The following is a 17,750-nucleotide window of genomic DNA, read 5'->3' as shown; positions in this document are numbered from 1 at the left end:
TTACTACCTTTTACTCGGTTTCTTCATTTCTAGCTACTAAGCAATTACTATTTACTTTAGAGCTTTTCATCTGTGCCTTCCTTAAATATATTGTAGTTGTTTGTTTATTTTTTATTAATTTGGGAAAGCTAACTGCTATAATAAATAGACCCCAAAATGTATTAATAGCTTAAACCCAATTAAAATGTGTTTACCGCTAATGAAATAAGGTACCGAAGGCATTTGTGATCAATAGGTAACCGTCCGTAACCTGGGCCTTTGAGTTGCTAAAGAACTCAAACGAATGAACATGAAAAACTGCAATTCAGAAGTTGTCACTTAGTCACTTCCACTGATATTTTTCTGGAGAGTACTATTCAAAAGCTACATCTGGTACAAGGGATGAAGACCTGGAAATATAAACTCTGGCAGGGTAAATGTGTCCCAATTACAGCCCCCACACTATAACAAGGAAAAATGATGTCTGGATAGTTAATGCCACAGCTTTTATTTTATTTTAGTGATACAATACCATATTGCATTTCTTTTTTGTCATGGTACTTACTTTTTTTGATTATGTGTTCTTTTATGTTTTCTATATAAACATTTCAGAATTTAAAACTGAAATAAAATGGTATTGCTTTCTCTATGATAAAAATGCTAAAGAGCAAAACCAAGTTATTTTCCCTTGATTATTCTGATACAATTAAAATTAGTTCTGGGCATCAACAGATATAATTTTAACTCTTAAAAGACATAAAATCCTGATCTCATCATTTTATTCAAATTGTGCTAGAAAGCCCAGCCAGCAGAGTAAGTAAAAGGGAGGCAGAGAGGAGCCTAAGAGAAAAGGTACAGTAATGGAAAGAAGGGAAAAAATACATCATTATTGGCATTGATATAATTGTCCATGTGGGTAACTGTCAGAACACTACAACTAAATTATTAGAGTTAATGAATTTAGCAAGATTTTTTAAAATACAGACTCAACATAGGAAAGACAGTTGCTTTTCTATAGAACAGCAACAAATAACAAAATAGAAAATAATGATTATCATTAATATCCTACATAGCCATGGATTATTTATCAAAATTAAGAAGTTAACATTGATAGAGTAATGTTAACAAAACTACAAGCTTTCATTCTGGTTTTCCCAGTTTTTCTTTGATGTGTTTTTTATTTCAGGATCAATTCATGACACCACTTGCATTCGGTGGCCATATCTCTTCAGTCTACTCCCATTTGTGGAGTTTGTTGCTGTTGATGCTGCAGTTTTCCTTGTCTTTTCAAGCTTTATACTTTTGAAGAGTAGTGGTCATGTCTTTTGTAGAATGGGACTCAATTTGATTTTGTCTTATGTTTTCTCATGATTATGTCACTTCATATCAGAGAGTAAATTACATCAACATGACTTATTGCTGGTGGTGTTAACTTTATTCACTTGCTTAAGATGGTCTCTGCCAGAGTTAAGTAATATAAGCCAAATTATTAGGAATATTTACATGTTGTAAGTTTAAATTATAGCCACAAAGGCTATAATTGTAGAAACAGTAAAGTTACTACAGTGTTCCCCTTTTATCCATCAGGAACATGTTCCAAGACCTCCAATGGATGTTGAAACTGCAGATAGTACCAAACCCTATAGATACTATGTTTTTTCCTATACATTATCTATAAGAAAGTTTAATTTATAAATTAGGCACAGAAAGAGATTAACAATAATAGCTATAATAAAATGGAATAATTACTATTATAATTATATTTATGTAATATAATATATTTTTTTTATTTTTGAGAGTATATGGTTCTTTGTCATCAGTGAGATATTTTATCATATGCCTTGCAGTATTGTCACATAGTACTAGGGTTAATCTGTTCTTCCATATTTTTATGCCCTGGTGCTTCTTTAGCACTTTTATGAATATAGATCCTGATGGGCATCTTCTATCAGAAAAGCCTGGTTTAATCACAGTTGAGTACTTGCTTCAGATGATATATCTTGTTTTATTAATCAACTGCGTCAACTCTGTTAGAAATGCAGCTGCAACTCCACAGGTGGATCTCTCCTGTAATTTTTATATTTTTCAGACCAGGAGTATTCCTGAATCTATATAACCATTCCTTATAGTAAATGGCTTGTTATTACTCACATCACGAGATCCTCTCATGTGTTGTGCAGCACACTTCAGTCAATCAGAAGATACTTTGTTTATGTCTTCTGCCCCAAATTTAATGCCTTTTCTTTAAAAAGCACTTATCATGCACTTTTATCACCAGCTAGCCAGGCTGGCGACCTAAGCTGGACTCACATAAGCTGGCTACATCAGTAACTAAGAAAATGGCAAAAAAAAAAAAACATGTAACACACAGAAATACCTTTTGCTTTCAGGAATCAGGGACGGCTCTCAACCTTTAGGGCCCATTGGAAAGAGAGAGAGCATGCCTGAGACTCTATTTATTGAGAGGAAGACACTTGTGAAAGTTCCACCAAAATGATGGAAGGGATTGGGTTTCAGAGGGGTGTAGCCCAGTGCCATTGGGTGACTGCCCACTCTCGGAGCTTCATTCCCCTGCTGACCAGAGGTGAAGGCCACCTGCTTTAGTGCGCAGTGGAAGACAGTCCCACATCTCCATCGCTTAAGGATAAGGGTACATGTTCATTCCTATGTGACAACTCCCCACATACACCCCATTTTTTATGTATTATGTAAATACACCGAAGGATTATGACTCCCAGTCACTGGATTCTTTGTCCGAGGGTGTCATGACCTCCTATTGTGACATAAAAAGAATTAGTAGAAAACATATCATTTCAATAACATACCATATAGAATGTTTCAACATATTTTTAGGATTAAAGTCATTCAATTAACTTCAAAAGATCCAGATTATTATTATTACTCTAACAAACACTCACTAGAAGATTTTTAATCTTTTCCCAATTTTATTGGGAAGCATTGCATTTGGCCATAGTAACACAGACATATTTATAATTAGCATGGCATTCAAGCCTTTCCTTAAACCATAGAGCAGAGATCTCATTTGTATTATTTATTACAGTGGCTTCTAGAGCATTCAACTTAGTTCCAGTCCTTCCATCAATATTCATCTGACTATGGAGGATCTGGGAAGTAATATAAGCCAAATTATTAGGAATATTTACATGTTGTAAGTTTAAATTATAGCCACAAAGGCTATAATTGTAGAAACAATGAATAAATTTAAAGTGGTCACTTTAAGGATCATGAAATCAACAACTTGCCTAGGTCTGGTTAATTGGCATACACCTGTTTCGAAGGCTGAACATTAAATTCAGCATACCATGGTTTTGAAATGTTAGCTGGCAGTAGGACAAAGGAAGGTTGATGAAAGATCAGTGTCCTTTTCCTCTATAATACCTAATGATACAATTAGATAAGTTGCATTTTTTATAGTCTACAGGATATTTATCATCCTTTCTCTTAATTCTCACATTTAAGGAACTCTTAGGTTTATCAGTAATGCAAAAATGCTGGGGGCAGAAGTTAAGCACCAGACACCCTTCTGGATGCCATCTCTCTGAAAGTTAAAGCCTGTAGGAGTCATGGCATCCTCATATAATTGTCTTTGTCAATTCTAGGAGACCAGTCTAAAATATATCCACTAATTTTAGACACCTTATGTTATACTGGCAAGACATTTGCACAATCCATTCACTTAGGAAAGGTGCCAATTTTATTGTAGAATGATTAGGGCAATAATACATTGGTGGATACTTTATGTAAATAACTGGCCTGTATAGGAAAATTCTATTTCAATAATCTTTCTATTTTGACAGTTGTCCAGATATGTCAGTATAGTCTTAATTTCCAAGGACCAGCATGATTGGCTGGTTTAGGTTCCCCATATGCTGCCTTTCCCTGCTGAAAGATACCCTTAGCCAGCCAGCATTTTTATCATGGGAACAACATATAGGTATAGCTGACCATAGAGAGTACAATTAATCTAGTCACATGGATGAATTTTCCAGTCCACACCATAAAGTACATTAAAAAGTGCACTTGGAAAATGGGTCCACAGAAGTCTCTTCGTAAGTTTTACTTACCTGACAAGCTCGTTAAGCTGCACGGCTGTAAACTCTGCAGCTAGAGATTTACCTTCCTGTGTCAGGTTTTTCAGCCATTTCCAGGATGACAGTTTTAAACTCTTTTGAAATCTGATTTAACTTACTAAATCATGTTCAGCATCAGTAAGACTTTTAATATCACAATTTAAGAAAAAATTTTGAAATATTTGTAAGATTTAGTATGTGTATGTAGGATCCTGTTTTCCCTTATTTTTTTTGTTAAAATTAAATAGAGGCTTGGCATAAGTTATACTATCATTAGGTGAATAGTATAGTACAAGTATTTAAATAATAAGAAAAGATTTATTATCTCTAGCTGGTTATGAAACTTGACAAAAGTCATTTAAAGGGACCATAGTAAATAGAAACTTAATCTTTTCCAAATTTATGACTTGATTTTAATAGAATTACCCAAAATGAAGAATATAACAAATTGTATATAAAAATTTGTGTTGTGAAATTAGCTCTAGATTAACTTAAATGACTCTCTTTAATTTGGGATGAGGCCAGAGCCAAAGTTTTTAACTTTAAGAATGGTGTCCTTTACTAGAGGCATGAGAAATATATAGAGACATCTTTCCAAAATAGAAAATATATATGTTTAATAAGCATAGAAAAAATATTTTGGTTTTTACCATTAACAAAAACTGAAATAGAAAAATGAATAGCCCTTTATTTGCTAATCCATTAAAAACTGTTATTATTGTTATCAAACTTAATGCTGACTTATGTATGTGGAGTTAGTACCTCAAAAATTGATGGGCAAAAATAAGTCAATAGTATTGTTTGAGACAGTGACCTGATTTAGAATTTTATATGGCATTAAGCTAGCAATGACATTTTGAGGGATTCATGTCAAAACAGTCTTTACGTATAAACAGTTATGAACATTTTTAATAACTTAATAAGCTCTAATAATTATGTATTGTTTATGTCTTTACTAATTTTTAAAATACCAATGTGTGATGTAGGGCACTACCTTGTTTTTAAAGTAAAGAATGGGCTTAGCACATTTAAGTTCTGTATTGAGGTAAACTAGTGGCTGTTGAGCTGATTTTTTTATGGCTGTCTGTCTAATATTTTAGGGGTAACTATTTTTAGAGTTATTTTTCTCAAAGTAAGGGGCTCAAAGTAAACCCTGTTTCAGTGTTATAGAGGCTGTCGAACCTTTTTTTTTTAATAACTTAAAAGAGGAGTAACGTTTTTATTTAGGAAGTTTATTTCTTTTGGGATCAAGACTAGTATTTTGGTCTTTTTCTGTCTTTATGTTTTTTTCTTTTATTTGATCTCTATTTAAATTATGGTGTAACATCTAAATGTGCCTAGGACCATGTTAGTTTCTGCAATCCCTTAAATGCTATGTCCTGTCTCTTTGAGTCTCTCCATAAAGATAGTAGGATCTGCTCACCATCTCTAGCAGTCACAGAAATACAAATCAAAACCACCCTAAGATACCATCTCACTCCAGTAAGATTGGCAGCCATTATGAAATCAAACAACAATAAGTGTTGGCGAGGATGTGGGGAAAAGGGTACACTTGTACACTGCTGGTGGGACTGCAAATTGGTAAGGCCAATTTGGAAAGCAGTATGTAGATACCTGGGAAAGCTGGGAATGGATCCACCATTTGACCCAGCTATCGCCCTCCTCAGACTATTCCCTGAGGATCTTAAAAGAGCGTACTATAGGGATACTGCCACATCAATGATCATAGCGGCACAATTCACAATAGCTAGACTGTGGAACCAACCTAGATGCCCTTCAATAGATGAATGGATAAAAAAAAATGTGGCATCTATACACAACGGACTACTACGCAGCAATAAAAAATGACAAAATCATAGAATTTGCAGGGAAATGGATGGCATTAGAGCAGATTATGCTAAGCGAAGCTAGCCAATCCTTAAAAAACAAATGCCAAATGTCTTCTTTGATATAAAGAGAGCAACTAAGAACAGAACAGGGAGGAAGAGCATGAGGAAAAGATTAACATTAAACAAAGACGAGTGGGGGGAGAGAAAGGGAGAGAGAAGGGAAAGCATATGGAAATGGTAGGAGACCCTCAATGTTACACAAAATTACATAGAAGAGGATGTGAGGGGAGGGGGGGGAACAAGGGAGAGAATTGAACAACAGCAGATGAGGTAGAGAGGGATGATGGGAGGGGAGGGGAGGGGGGATAGTAGGGGATAGGAAAGGTAGCAGAATACAACAGTCACTAATATGCCATTATGTAAAAATGTGAGTGTGTAACCAATGTGATTCTGCAATTTGTATTTGGGGTAAAAGGGGAGTTCATAACCCAATTGAGTCAAATGTATGAAAGATGATATATCATGAGCTTTGTAATGTTTTGAACAACCAATAAAAAAATATAAAAAAAAAAAGAAAGAAGACGGCAGGAGTCAGGTGCTACGGAAGGCACACGTTCTTACTGAGAAACATGGAGGGACTTCGGACTCTAGGAAATCACCTATATTTTAATAAGACTTGCTTTTGTTGAAATGTGGTCAGTGTTTATATCAGAGGAGGGAACAATGTGAAAAACAGGCTCTTCAAATTTCTGTCTGATTTTTGTGTCAATAAAAGCCAAATGTTCCTGAATGATAAAATAAAGCAATCCTACCACACTGTTAAAAAAAAAAAGGCTTACTAAAATCATTATCATCATCATCATCATCATTATTATTATATATAATATAATATATTGTTATATAATTTAATTATAAAATAACATTATTTTATCAAATAATAATTATTATTATTTTATCAAATAATAATTATTATTATTTTATCAAATAATAATTATTATTATTTTAGGCATTCTGTTTACCTGTTGGATCCTGTTTATCCCTGGGGAATTGTCTGTGCTCCAAATAACCAGGTTTGTCCCTATTCTGTGTTTTTGGGACAGGATTAAGATAGATCTTTTAAAAATTGTTCTTAATATGGCCTTCTCTTTTAAATTTTAGCTAAGTGATAGCATAATATCTAGGTGGGGTCAGACATCTGGCATAAGTTCTGAAATATTACAATATATATGTATTTGGATCTCTTGAAAATATCTCTGAATTTGCTCTTATCTGTATTAAGCTAGAGAGGTTTCTTTTGTTTAAGGCCTTCTCTCATGGTAGTGACTAAGGCCAGACCTACAATATATGAAAATAAGACACCTCTTTTGATCATTGTAATTCATTTTGATGTTACATGTAAAATGGATAAATTAAAATAACGTTTAATCCCTTCCTGAGAGAAGGTCTCAAAATATCTTTATATTTCATAATATTATCCTTTAAATGGGTCAGTGTCTCTCAGTTGTCTTTAAAAAATATGATTAAGGCTACTTCCCAGTGAAGGGAGCTGCATATAAGTCTGATAATATATCTTGTAGATAATAGGTTCAGTCAGAGCACCCTATATGATACAAATGAATTCCCAATAAAATTTGTAGCTTCTGTTGCTCAAAATTAACAGATAGCCTTAATTTGGAGAACACCAGTTTTAATAAAATGTTCTCTTAAATCTCATAGATATTTTAGAAACTTGTATATTTAACAAACAGAAGTAATATGTAAGAATTAGCAGTAATTATCATAATTATGATGTTTTCAAATCAATTAAATGTAGTCTTTAAAGAGAAGTTTCCAAATACACGACAGCGGACTGCATTACAATTCGTATTACACATATAGAGCACAATTTTTTATATCTGTATATTAAATATGTTCACACTGATTCATGTCTTCATACCTGTTACTTGGATAATGATATCCATCACATTCCACCATCATTGCTAACCTCCTGCCCCCTCCTTTCCTCTCCCACCCCTCTGCCCTATCTAGAGTTTGTCAGTTCCTCCTATACTCTCCCTCCCTACTCAACTATGAGTCAGTGACCTTGTATCAGAGAAAAATTCAGCATTTTTGGGGGGGTGAGGAGGAATTGGCTAACTTCACTTAGCATTATCTTCTCCAGTGCCATCCATTTACCTGCAGATGCCATGATTTTATTCTCTTTTATTGCTGAGAAATATTTCATTGTGTATATATGCCACATTTTTTAATCCATCCTCGCCAACACTTATTGTTGTTTGTCTTCATAATAGCTGCCATTCTGACTGAATTGAGATGCTATCTTAGAGTAGTTTTGACTTGCATTTCTCTAATTGCCAGGGATGATGAACAATTTTTCATATATTTGTTGATTGATTGTATATCCTCTTCTGAGAAGTGTCTGTTCATGTCCTTGGCCCATTTATTGATTGGTGTTTTGTTTATTTGTTTTTTTGGTGCCTAGCTTTTAGAGTTCTTTATATACCCTAGAGATTAATGCTGTAGCTGATATGTAAGGGGCAAAAAATTGCTCCCAAGATGTAGGCACTCTCTTCACCTCACAGATTGTTTCTTTTGCTGAGAAGAAACATTTTAGTTTGAGTCCATTTCATTTATTGATTCTTGGTTTTACTTCTTGCACTATAGGAGTCTTATTAAGGAAGTTGAGGCCTAATCCCACATGATGAAGATTAGGGCCTACTTTTTCTTCTATTAGATGCAGGGTCTCTGGTTTAATTCCTAGGTTCTTGATCCACTTTGAGTTGAGTTTTGTGCATGGTGAGAGATAGGAGTTTAGTTTCATTTTGTTGCATATGGACTTCCAGTTTTCCCAGCATCATTTGATGAAGATGCTATCTTTTCTCCAATGCGTGTTTTTGGCACCTTTGTCTAATATAAGATAATCGTAATTTTGTGGGTTAGTCTCTGTGTCCTCTATTCTGTACCATTGGTCTACTAGTCTGTTTTGGTGCCAATACCATGCTGTTTTTGTTAACTATTGCTTTGTAGTATAGTTTAAGGTCTGATATAGTGATGCCACCTGCTTCATTCACTCTTCCTGCTAAGGATAGCTTTAGCTATTCTGGGTTTCTTATTTTTCCAGATGAATTTCATGATTGTTTTTTCTATTTCTATTAGAAATGCCATTGGGATTTTGATCAGAATTGCATTAAATCTGTATAGTGCTTTCGGTAGTATGGTCATTTTGATAATATTAGTTCTATCCAAGATCAAGGTAGATCGTTCCATCTTCCAAGATATTCTTTGATTTTTTTCTTTAGGGTTCTGTAGTTTTCATTGTATAGATCTTTCACCTCTTTCATTGATTCTCAAGTATTTTTTTATTTATTTCTTTTTTTGAGGCTACTGTAAACAGGGTAGTTTTTCTCATTTTCCTCTCATAGGATTTGTCATGATATGCAGAAATTCATTTATGGGTGTTGATTTTATATCCTGCTACTTTGCTGAATTCATTTATTAGTTCTAGAAGTTTTCTGATGGAGCCTTGTGAGTCTTCTAGGTATAGAATCATATTATCAGCAAATAATGCTAATTTAAGTTCTTTTCCTATACTTATCTCTTTAATTTATTTCGTCTAATTGCTCTGGCAGTGTTTCAAGAACTATATTAAATAGGAGTGGTAAAAGAGAGCATCCCTGTCTTGTTCCAGTTTTTAGAGAGAATGTCTTCAATTTTTCTCCATTTAGAATGATGTTGGCCTGGGGCTTAGCATAGATAGCCTTTATGATGTTGAAATATGTTCCTGTTATCCCTAGTTTTTCTAGTGCTTTGAACATGAAGGGGTGCTGTATTTTGTCAAATACTTTTTCTGCATCTATTGAGATGATCATATGATTCTTATCTTTGAGTCTATTGATGTGATGAGTTACATTTATTGATTTCCTTATGTTGAACCAACCTTGCATCCCTAGGATAAATCCCAATTGATCATGGTGCATGGTCTTTTTGATATGTTTTTGTATTTGATTTGCCAGAATTTTATTGAGAATTTTTTTAATCTATGTTCATTAGAGATATTGGTCTAAAGTTTTCTTTCTTTGATGTGTCTTTGCCTGGTTTTGGAATCAGGGTGATATTGGCCTCATAGAATGAGTTTGGAAGTGCTGCCTCTTTTTCTATTTCCAGAAATAAATTGGTATTAATTCTTCTTTAAAAGTTTGTAGAACTGGGCTATGTATGCATTCCATCCTGGGCTTTTCTTGGTTGGTAGGCTTCTGATGGCATCTTCTATTTCATCATTTGATATTGGTCTGTTTAAATTGTGTGTATCTTCCTGATTCAATCTGGGGGAAAAAATTCTTTATTCAGGAAAATCCTTCCATCATTAAAATTTAGAATATATAAAGACCTTTTTTTTTTTTCACCCAGAGATGATTTCTTTCTTCCTCTTAGGACTCTTCCAATTCCATATTCTCTATACAGAAGTATTTCTTTCTCCTACTAGAATTCTTCCTTGGTTATATTCTGTAATAATTCCTGTAAATCTTAGAATCTAAACAATCGTTTTATTTTATTAAGCAGAGTTACTTCAAATGAAATGTAGCCAAGGCTTTTTGGATATCTCTGTTTACAGAATTATATCTATCATTTTATAAAAACCTGAACAATAATTTAGGAATTAGAGATTACTTGATGGTTATATGTCAACTTTATAATTTAATGAGTATTTTTTGGAATAAATATTTTATAGTAAATTGCATTTATCTTAAATATCTGTAAAAAGCAGAGCATGAGATAAATGCATGTATAAAAATATAAATTATGTGATTTCTGTTGAGGGAAAATGAGTGGAAGCAAATAGACATATATTAATTATCCTCTGAATTAAAGACTATAGATTATTTATGTAACTGGGAAAATATGAATTAAGAATAAAAGTATAGCTTAGAATTATGTAATCATAAACCTTATGAAACACTGTGGTTCTTAAAAGTATTTGGATCCATTTTGACTTACTTTTAACTAGGAGTGCACCCTTATATCTAGGTGATGTCATGTAATGCAGTTAAAATAAGATTCTTGTGCATACATTTTTTTATTTTTCGTATTTACGTAGTAGAAATGAAAAGAATAAGGATTCTTTGGTCGTCATGGGAACACTATGAGAAAAGATCTCAGATTGATGGCTTTCTGTCCTCATGACAAGCAAATGCACCCCATAACTTTAAAAAATGAAATTAAGCTATAAGCATATGCATAGTATCTCATTAATGTAATGTTATCTTTGCAATTTTTCCTTAATAATATAGCCATAGAAAATTCCTAGGGGAACCTGTCAGGTAAAAAATTAGGTTATATAGCTTTGAGAACAAGTCAGGCTGAGAGCTACAGTGGAGGAGTTTGCTGAATTAGATTTTGTCCGAAAATAAATATTTTTGTTAAAGGGAACATATTAAAAATCATAAAAAGAAATTTTCTGATAGCGGGGCACAGCTTTCCTAACTCCAGTTGTCAGCCTGTGGGAGACAGAAAGTATAGGTTAGTGATTGGGCAGTGGGGCTGGAAGCTCTGTTTGAGTAGTGGTAGTAAGGACTAAAGGTAGCCCATAAAAGTGTGGGAGGTGGGCTGAGGATGTGGCTCAAGTGGTAGCATGCTCGCCTGGCATGTGTGCAGCCCGGGTTCAATCCTCAGCACCACATACAAACAAAAATGTTGTGTCCCCCGAAAGCTAAAAAAAATAAATATTAAAATTCTCTCTCTCTCTTAAAAAAAAAAAAAAAAAGTATGGGAGGTGGTATTTATTCGCCATGTTGTCCAGGTCACTTGGTTGGGGGATTCTTCCGGGTTCTCTATAACCCAGTTTTTGCTTGAAATTGTAGGATGTTTACTCTGTGTGTTGTCTGTTCTGACCATGGCAGTCCTTGGTTGAAGCTTCGCAGTGCCCCACAGCGTGTTTGTGGCTCTGTGCAGTCCAGTCGGTGCTCCCGCAATGGGTTACCATGGTTAGTGTGTAGCGGAGCAGATCACTTTGGCATCTGGACCAACAAAGGACCCTTTGGCTGGCTGCGCCGTGCCTGTCTCGTTGCCCGCTGTTGTGCCCTGTGCCGGGTTCCTGGCACTGGGACTGTTTGTCTGCATTTCCCCACTTCAAATCCCCTTGATCTTCCGTGGGCACTCCGCCATTTTCCCTTGGGTTGTGGATATTCCTGTGGCAGCTACTGGCAGCTGCGTGTCCTTGCCTCTGTGGATCGCTGTTCCCTCAGGCGCCCTGTGCAGGCGGGAGCAGCCAGGCATGTGTCCCTGTGAGTCCCAGCCAGCGGCCAGCGGCACAAAGCCACAGTGCCAAATGAGCCTCCCCTGGTGCTGCCATATTGTTCTGCATGGGCAGGATCCTTTGAGCAGATCTCTGTGACTTGTGTTGACCTTAGCACTTTCTCAGTCAATGGACCATTTCCCTGCATCTTCCCTTTGCAATGCCTCCTGCCAGTGTCTCAGAAATCTTTCAACTGAAAAGCAGGCTCCAGCAACAGAAGCTGGTGCCAATGTCTCCTGCACATGGGCCAGAGATCCCCATAATAATCGGTGGGCCAGACTAGGTTATCTAAGGAGTAAAAGTATTGCTGGCAGTGGGTCTGCAAGGATAAGTTAAAGACCCCCTAGGGAAGAGCAGCCAAAGCCTTACATCTGCATGAGTAGCAACTGGGTACAGCTCACTCAATTTTAGTATTCAGTAAGGCTGCAGTAAGAGGCTCAGTAGATTTATTAGCCCAATTTAAATTGCCTGAATAATTCTAGAAAGTAATAATCAAATAAAAATAATTTAAAAACTTTATTTCTCTAGAAGCATAGATTTTTGGAATTTTAACATTCCACAATAAAGTAATTTTTCCTCTCGCTCTTCATTCTCTAAACATTAATCTCTAGTATGTACCAAATTTTCTTATCTAAAATATTTCAAAAAACAAAAAATCCACATTAATTCGACAGTAAACCCTGAAAAGCGTACTTTCTTATAGAGAGAGAGCTACACTTTAACCATATATATATTATCAACTACCTTAAATATAATCCCAGTGGGGCCTCCATTTATCGCCAGCTAGCTGGGCTGGTGACATGAGCTGGATTCACAAAAGCTGGCTACATCAATAACTAAGAAAATGGCAAAAGAAGCATGCAGCACACAGAAATACCTTTTGCTTGCAGGAATCAGGGAGGCCTCTCAACCTTAAAGGTTCTTGGAAAGAGAAAGAAAGCATGCCTGAGACTTTGTTTACTAAGGGGAAGACACTTGAGAAAGTTCCACTCAAATGAGGGAAGGGATTGAGTTTCAGAGGGGTGTAGCCCAGTCCCATTGGGTGACTGCCCACTCCTAGAGCTTCATTCCCCTGCTGAGCAGAGGTGAGGTCCACCTATCTTGTCCGCTGCTGAAGCCAGTCTCACACCTCCATTGCTCAAGGTTAAGGGTAAATCCTCACTCCTATGTGTCATCTCCCGACACACTGTGGACAGAACTTTTGCAGTTTTAGATTTGACAGTTAAAGTAGCATGAATTTCATTTGAAATTTTGTTCTTGCTGTAGATCTTAGTAACCTCAACAGACAATTTATTTATTTTTTTAAGTTGAGAACCTTTACCTTTTTACTTAATGGAAGCATTTGACAGCTTCTTTTTGACACATCCACATTGCCAGCATCACTGCTTTTGGGCTTTAGGGTCATAATTAAGTAACTAATTAAGTAACATAAGTACTGTGATACCATAACATAAGTACTGTGATACCATAACAGTCAATCTTATAACCAAGACAGCTATTAAATGTATGCACGTAGTATGTATGCTGCATCAGCTGTGTATTCACATCCCCAGTAGGACAGAGTAAGATTTCATTACACTATTCAGAACATTGTGTGATTTAAACTTATAAACTGTTTATTCCTGGAATTTTCCATTTAATATTTTTGAATCATTGTTGAACTCAGGTAACTGAAACCATGGAAAGAAAAACCAAAAATGGAGAATGGAATTATTGTCTAGAAAATGTAATTTTTTAATTTATAATTTGCATAGCAATATAATAAAAATAATTTTTAATAAGTCTAATACATAATGTCTTAGACCTTTAATGATAAAGTTATGAACTTTTATTAAAAGACATTAAATATAATCTAATTTAATGTGGAGAAACACTACATTAATGAATTAGAACACTTAAATGTTGAAAAAAATATTATTTCTCAGTGCACATAGAATCAAATCCCTAATATTTTGGGAATTTTAATGTTATTACTGTTAATGTTTTTAATATAATAAAATGCTATTATTTTAGTAGCATTTTGGTAATACTTGACATTATAATTCTGAACTTATATAGAGTAGTTATTCAAAAATTACAAGTGCACGTCTAAAGAATAAGATGTTTTTCCTGCCCTATATCAAGGAGGTCTGGTTTTCCTGCCTTTATATCATGACTTAATATAAAACCATAGTAATTAAGCTAGTGTATGACGTGAGGATGTACAAATTGCCCAATGGAAAAAAAAATAGAGAATTCAGAAGCAGATCCACCTGTGCATGGAAACTTTGTTTTATTACAAAACTGGTGTGTACTGGTCAATGAAAAGTGGACACAGTTTTCAGTATATGTCTTGAGGCATCAGACTGTCCATATGATAGAGAATGAAGTGGGATTCTCAAACACAATGGGAAAAAAGTTAAAATGTCTTAACAATTATAATTAAATTTAATTATAAAACTACAAATTAGAAGAAGCAGAATCCAGGAAAGAAATTGAAGAAAAACCAAAGCTTTCAAAGAAATGAAAACAAGAATTTGAAGGAGTATAAGAGAAAAAAGATGGTGCAGAAATCAGAGGTCATAGAGATTAGAAATGAGAGAAGTGAATAAATTCAAGTGTATATCTGAAGAAGTGATAAAATATCTTAGTTTTAAAATATCAATGTTTACAATATGCCAGGAACTGTATCATTAACTTTTCTCATGCTTGAGTTATATACCAGAAATCAAAAAGTTATCTATAAATTATTTTAATGATGACTCTAATGACAACTTAATTATCCTATCATCTTTAGGTTACTAAAGACTAGAAATCACTTGGCTTATAGAGGAATTTGCTATCACTTTCTCAGTTTGAGGAAATTTTATCAAAAAGGCTTAACTAAGATTTATCAAATGACTGTTATACTTATTACTCTTTTATGTAGAAGCACCCTATTTAATCCAATATACTTAGAAAGGGTTGTAAGAACTATTATTAATTGCAACATGTATCTGTCAATAAATAATTTTAGAGAATTTTTAAAAGATCTGTCTTAATTATATTTTTAGCAACGCTTGTAGCTGTAAATAGAGATTACTTAGTTTAGGGAAAATTGCTGCCATTTAATCTAATTTACAAAGCTAGTCTTCATTTTTAAATTTATCTTTCAAATAAGACATCCTTCTTTCAGTAAAAGTCCAACTTGTTTTTTTTAACTCAAATAAATATGTTAATATATGCCGCCATGACAACCATCACATGGCAGAATTCTAATTCTAATATAGATAAATAGGTAAGGCACAGAGTCCTGCCATGTGTTGCCTGGATACAGTAATGTACTGCTGCCTTCAGTGTTTCTTTGCTTTGTGCTCACTAAAGTCTCCTAGAGAGATGCTTCTTTAACAGTAATCAGGCTATGGAAGAAGGAAAGCCTTTAGGTAAAATATCATCTCTACTGCTTTATTTTATCTGATTTATACTATTATAATATGGGCCCAAATACTCAATTACTTAATAAAATATATATGAGATAGGAAAAGAACAGTTTCATTGATTAAGGGAGAATTTATACATAGCATTGTTTTAATTTGTCCCCTTCTTTGGCCACCTGGGGTTTTTACATCCCAGGAGTTATACATTTCTTTTATAAAGAGGAGGAAAGGTAATTGTGAAGTGGGGAAAGGAGCCAGCATGACAACTTGGCTACCAGCATATTCCCAGAAAGATCAGTATTAGGAAGAATGAAGGTTGAAGAGCTAGAAATTGGTTGTCTAAAATGATCTTATCTTGCCTTAAAATTACACATTTCTTGGAAAGTCTTTGTAAAAACCCAAATGTTCCTCAGTTTGAGGGCTACTGACATATGGGACAGGTAAGATAGATTCATTATATGTATAATTGTCAACACAACAATAAAAAACCTAAATTAATGAAACCAATGACTAGATATTAAAATAAAATAAAAGTCAACTTGAATTTAAATATCAAAAGAGCACACTGTGTGCCTTGGCCTTATAAATTTCATGGACCTCAGATAAAGAAAATTTCTCTGTGGAATCAGGCAATAGATTTAGATATTTATAAAAGGGAAAATGATATTGGCCTTAGATTTCACTTGATGTAAGAAAATAGAGCATATTTTAAGATTTGTTTTAGAAAAGAACAGGTAATTTTTTAGACTTTCACATTTGTCTCATCTTTCAAGTATAAGTCAACAAATAGTTGTGAACTTAAAAAAAAAAGTTTCTAAAGTATTCCTTTGAGACTTTATGAGGAAATACTAGAAGACAGACTCTTCTCAACATGGTTTTACAAGGTAAAGATTTGAAGTAGCCAAAACATCTTCTGCCAATGCTGAAAGCTTTTTTTTTTTTCATTTTTAGATGAACTGTGGGTTCTGAACACTACCTATGAGCGAACTGACCTTTGGGGTTATCCAAAATTAGAAAAGAGTCATTCAGCTGTCTCATCATTTATGGAAAAGACCTGAGCAAGAGGCTTGAGAAGAGAATCAACCACATAGATAGAGTGTTTGCTGCATTCAGGTTCAACTTCCTCAACCCAAAGATGAAACACTAAGTTTTCATACCAATTTCTAAAGGTTAGTTCATGATGAAATTGACAGAATTTGGGTAATGGACTTTACTTAACGTGAGTGTTGTTTATCAAAAAAATTTTCAAAAAACATTAACTTAGCATTTTTCTAGGTAAAACAAGTTAAATCTGTAATAGATCTCATATGCTTGAGTTTAATAACCCCTGAATATGTTTGGATTGGTAGGAAAAGTGGAATATAACACTCCTGCCTTTGGAACTAAACTGCATAGTTGTGAGCTGTGGCAAAATATGTGTCCTTTATTCCTTTCTGAGAAGTATTAAATAAAGAGTATTATATTTTTGTCTATATCTGAACCAAATTTTCTACTGGCTTTACCCTGCTATTTCTGTTTTTGACCTCTATGGTTGATGGTGGCAGATAAGAAAAATGAAGTTTGTAATAAGTTTAGCTGAGAGTGAGCTGCAGTGCTCTTTGGTACTAACACTGCAGCCAGGGTGCTAGATAATCCAGGCCATGAATTGTGTTCTGTAGTCTGATTGCCCACAGAGCAGATAGAATTGCCAAGTAAAAAAAGGTTGGTGAAGCTTTATTAATTTTGCTCCCCTCAGAAGAAAAAAAAAATGGTGCAACAACTTCTTGAGATGAGAGTGTGCCCATGAAAGAAACAAAGAATATGAATCCAGAAACACATAGGAACATTCAGGAAAACAAAAACAAAACTGGAGTCACTTTAAGCCCCAAATTAACAATTAAAAGATCTCAAACATGTTTTTTTTCCCCTATGTTTACCTATACCTTAATATGCTGTATATCTTGATCTTGTTATGACATGTTGGATAAGATTTCTTTGGAAAATGTGGAATCAACTGACGAAAGAAATTGTAAATGTGCCTGGGGCTCTGTCCCTCCAGGATGGCTAAATGGAAGAATTTAGAGTCTATTTAGTATTGGTAATGAAGTGGGAATGGCGGGGGGAGATGGGGGTGAAAATGGAAGAAAAAGTGGTAAAAAAATAAAGTTGTCTCAAAATTTGTCTA

The 17,750-nt window shown here is 34.5% G+C and overlaps 1 protein-coding gene across 13 annotated transcripts in view; it reads left to right on the top strand.

Annotated features, from left to right (window-relative positions):
- Positions 1 to 17,750, top strand: part of Znf438 (zinc finger protein 438) — a 176,962-nt gene that overhangs the window by 86,658 nt on the left and 72,554 nt on the right. For 10 of the 13 annotated variants that reach the window (XM_026402332.2, XM_026402329.2, XM_026402331.2 and 7 more), the window contains one exon: positions 16,538 to 16,755. The exons of 1 other annotated variant lie outside the window; for it this stretch is intronic. The gene's annotated coding sequence lies outside the window, so the exon portion shown is untranslated. Of the gene's footprint in view, positions 1 to 6,905; positions 6,970 to 16,537; positions 16,756 to 16,784; positions 16,806 to 17,750 lie in introns of those variants that run through there. 2 more of the 13 variants (XM_026402323.2, XM_077802567.1) reach the window with 2 other exon arrangements.

Source organism: Urocitellus parryii, chromosome 9 (assembly GCF_045843805.1).
Source record: "Urocitellus parryii isolate mUroPar1 chromosome 9, mUroPar1.hap1, whole genome shotgun sequence".
Taxonomy (NCBI): domain Eukaryota; kingdom Metazoa; phylum Chordata; class Mammalia; order Rodentia; family Sciuridae; genus Urocitellus; species Urocitellus parryii.
The sequence above is the reverse complement of the archived record's forward strand: the minus strand, read 5'-3'. Positions and strand labels throughout refer to the sequence as shown.